We start from the raw sequence: 4,609 nt of genomic DNA on the forward strand, positions 1-4,609 counted from the left end.
TCAGCTACTGTGCAACCTTGGTCGTGCTTGTTTCTAAGTGCGCTGGTAGGTTTATTGGGGATTTTTCAGAAAATATTTTTATACCAAAAGAATATAAATTAATGGTAATAACCGAAATTGGTAATAACCTAAAATGAAAATTAATGGTAATAACCTAAAATGGAAGGTACTGGGTATTCTTTTATACTTGACACAAGATTAAATGTAACTTTTTTCTGTTTGTTAAGTGCAAGGAGATAAACTGGCTGGAGAAAACATTTATTAAAACATAAATATTTTCATTTGAACAGCAAGCAAACACACACACACACACACACACTCACACACAGAATAAAAGCCAATGACCTTACAATGACCTATCAGAGCCTATCTCATTTGTGCCCCTGTACTTTTTTGCTCTCCTACTACTTCCCGTTTCTGCACTTCACTCCATCACACTTGGCTCCCTGCTATTCCTAGAACATTCCAGGCATGTTTTTAACCTTATACCCTTTGGTCCAGCTGTTCCCTTGATTTGGAACCTGCATCTTTCAGTTATTCCTTTGCTAACTCCCTTGTCTTAAATTGTTTATAAAATCTCAGCAAGGAGGCTTATCATGAGCATATCATTTAATACTATATACAGCCTGACCCCTGATACCAGGACTCTTGATCCTTCTGACACTGATTTTTACTTGTCCCATTTCCTATAGCACTCTCATCTTCAAACATATTATACAATTTACTTATTTGCTGTGTTTATTTCTTCTCTGTCTTCCTCTACCACCCCTACTCACACACACACAAGCTCTCACAGACAATAAGCTTGCTGGAGGTATGGGGCTATGTATGTTTTGTCCTTGGTATATCTAATGCTTCTAACACAATGTCTAGCCCATATTAGACACTCCATATTTGTTAATATCTCTGTGAATGAATGTAAGAAACCATTAATAGCAGTTATATCTGGAAAAGTGAACTGGGTGAATGGAGTAGAGATGGGAAAAAGGTGTTATTATATTCACTTTTCTTCCTTTTTAATGTTGTAATTTATGTTAACTATTCAAAAATATTAATAAAAGAACAGCCCTGTCTGGCATGGCTCAGTAGATTGAGTGATGGCCTGCGAACCAAAGGGTCACTGGTTTGATTCCCAGTCAGGGCACACGCCTGGGTTGCAGGCCAGGTCCCCAGTAGGGAGCACTCAAGAGGCAACTGCACACTGATGTTTCTCTCCCTCTCTTTCTCCTTCTCTTCCCCTCTCTCTAAAAATAAATATATAAGATCTTTTCAAAAAAAGAATAAAACAAGTAAAATATAAAACGTAGTCCTAAGCTGATGAGACCCATCCTTGGGATCCTAGTATAAGTAAATAGAAAATTATTCTAATGAATCACTCAATCTAGGTCTCACATTCCCACACATAAAGGCCTGCTGAAGATGAGCTCTCCATCCAGAATTACAGAACACATGAACAAAGTCTACCATGGACGCTGAGATGGTATTCACAGCAACTGTTAGGACTAAACAGCCCCCATGAACTCCAGATAATAAATAATCAAATAGAAACCATTAAAAAATACACGTGTGTATATATAGATATACTAAATAGATATATAGACATATATCTATATCTGTGAGACTATAAATACAAAATAGAGCATTAAAAACAAGAATAAAATAAAATACTCTGAAGAAATATTTTCAAGGTTAAAAATTAAAACTTCTAGAAATAAAAAATACTGAAACTTATTGAAATTTCAGACATTTAATGGATGTAATAAACAGCATATTTTCACTTTTTTTCAATTGCTCTGTCAAGTTCTGAGGAAATAATCCACAATGCAGCATAGAGTGACAAGGAAATAGAAAATATAAAAATTTCAAAAGGAGAGAACAGAAAACATGGAGGGGGAGAAAATTTTCAAATAAATAATGGTTGATAATTATCCAAATTAATGAAAGAAAACAATTTTTTAAAATGCAACAATTCCTGAGCAAGATAGGTGAAATTAAATCCATTTCTAGACAAATGAGAGTTAAACTGAAGATCAACAATTAGAAAAAAAATTTAAGCAAATAACAAATAAATATAGATTGCCAACAAAAGATTAACAATTAAACCAACAGTAGATTTCTCTTCAACAATAACGGAAGACAGACTGTTGAATACTTATTTTCAAAAGGCTAAGGAAAAAAACAATAATATATCCAATTCTCATCCAAGAATTAGGGTGAAATTAAAGAGACTTTTGGAAAAAGGAGATGTCTTAGGTCAGGCTGTTATAACAAAATACCATAGACTGGTTGGCTTTTAAAAAGACATTTATTTCTCACAGCTCTAGAGACAGTAAAGTCCAGGATCAAGGTGCCAACTTATTAGGCTCACAGCTTGCAGAGGGTTGCCTTTTTACTGTGTCCACACTTGAAGGGGTGGGGAAGGAGGAGAGGGGGAAATGTGCTCTGTTCTCTCTTCCTTTTCTTAAAATTTATTTTTATTTTATTTTTCCATTACCATTTATCCCCTTTATCCCCTCTTCTCCCTTCACCCACCCTCCTCACTCCCCACCCCACAATCACCACACTGCTGTCCAAGTCCATGAGTCCTTTCTCTTTTTTGCTCAATCCTTCCATATTCTATCTCTTCCTTTTTTTTTTTTTTTGTAAAGATACTAATCACATTATGGTGCCCTACCCTCATGATTTCATTTAAACCTAATTACCTCCCAAAAGTCCCACCTTCAAATACCATCCCACTGGGGGATTTGAGCCTCAAGATATAAATTTTAGGAAGATACATTCAGTTCATAATACAAAGACAAAATGTTTACCACTAATAAATCAATAAAGAAAATATTAATGGCAGATATACTTAGGAAATTGAAAGCAAAATAAAAGTAATAAAGAAATGATGAGTATAGAAATTCATAGATATGTAAGTAAATCTAAAGCAAACATTGATCGTCTAATACACTAACAACAAATAATAGAAGTTAAAAATAAGATGGAACTCACAAGCTGGACAATAATAACAAACAAAATTGAAGAGCAAAGTGATTGGAGTTAAAGCAGTCCCAGAATCTTGCATTGTTAGCAGAAGGTATGAAGAGCTATTAATTAATATTAGATTTTATTAAGTTGCATGTTAAAATATGAACTAGTGAAAGACTGAAAAACAGGATTCTTTAAAACCAATGAACAGAGAGAAATGGAATAAAGAAACTTCTATTAGAAAAAAGAAGACAGGGAAGGGACAAAATAAAGTAGAATAAAAGAAGGAGCAACACATTCTTTATGTGTTGTTATTTTTATTGCCATTTGTTGGAGAAACCTACAGAATTTCTTATTTTCCAGATTTAGCTGATTGCATTCATGTGGTATTAGTTAACATGTATTTCCTATAAACTCTAGTTAGACCTAAAGGTTTAGACAGATTTAGAGTAAATGTTTTTTATTCTTTTCTTTTTTCTTTTTATCTCCAAAATTACTTCATAGGTGACACTGTGTACTTTCTACCTCATCTCATCAGAAAATATATAATGTCTGCCCTGATGGGTGTGACTTAGTTTGTGGGGCGTCTTCCTACAAAAAGAAAAGTTGCCAGCTGATTCCTGGTCAGGGCACATGCCATGGGTTGCAGGTTTGGTCCCCAGTCAGGGCGCATACGGAAGGCAGTCAATCAATGTTTTTCTCCCTCTCTCTCCCCTGCCTCCCCCTCTGATCATTGTGAGAGGGAAAACATCATGGGTTGCCTCTCGCATGCACCCCAACCTAACCGCAACCCAGGCGTGTGCCCTGGTGAGGAATCTGACCAGAGAACGTACACTTTGCGGGACATACCAGTCAGGGCATAAAATCTTTTCTAAAAAAAATGTTTTTTTTTTAAAGATACATGACATCTTGTCTATTTGCCCCATCTTTTTTTTTAAGCCAGGGAGAACATGAACGCAGTCCTCCACCACCACAAAGTAAGCAGTCAAGTTTCCCACATTCGGGGAAATGGCAGGGGTCGGCACATCCAGAGTACAACAGGTAACACTTTGCCCTGGGAAACCACCTTCATGATCATGGTAGCTGTCCTGCCAGGTAAGTATTTGACTGTCCCACTTTTAAAGAAGTAAAAATTGATCATTTGGTTCAGATGATGATAGTCTGGTTCATCCTTTGTATAGTTTCTGATTGACTGTACACATGATTGTGTCAGTAGCCACTGATGATCATTGCCTAGATCCATTATTCTATTAAAACAATTTTGGAGGAGGAGAATTATATCATTTTCTCCATGTGGGTTAGCTGGAGTTCTTCCATGAAGAACTCTTCCTTAACAATTTGCTTTCTCTGAAATATTTGTAACACAGGAAGGACAATATAAAAGCTTAATATGCTATTATTCATCCATTTCCCTAATAAGTTGATGCCCTAATATGTTCCAAAAATGATAAATATAGTTTTTACTTTCAATTTCATATTGGACGTATGGATTTATATATTTGATGCATATCATTTATGGAAGACATTGTTATTTTTAACTCTTAATTCTCATCTTTGGCTAGTTTGCCATGTGCTTTCAATAATACACCAGTAGTCTGAATGTCTCCTTGCTTTCTGGCATAACAAAATGTCCTAGGCT

General features: G+C 35.5%; 1 non-coding gene across 1 annotated transcript; it reads right to left on the reverse strand.

Moving 5' to 3' along the window:
• Positions 1-3,909: 3,909 nt before the first annotated feature.
• Positions 3,910-4,073, reverse strand: LOC129084466 (U1 spliceosomal RNA). The gene has a single exon (XR_008530595.1). It is a non-coding gene; the product is annotated as a U1 spliceosomal RNA (small nuclear RNA).
• Positions 4,074-4,609: the final 536 nt, after the last annotated feature.

Source organism: Pteronotus mesoamericanus, unplaced genomic scaffold, assembly GCF_021234165.1.
Source record: "Pteronotus mesoamericanus isolate MK-2021 breed Mesoamerican mustached bat unplaced genomic scaffold, CSHL_Meso_final scaffold_174, whole genome shotgun sequence".
Lineage (NCBI taxonomy): Eukaryota > Metazoa > Chordata > Mammalia > Chiroptera > Mormoopidae > Pteronotus > Pteronotus mesoamericanus.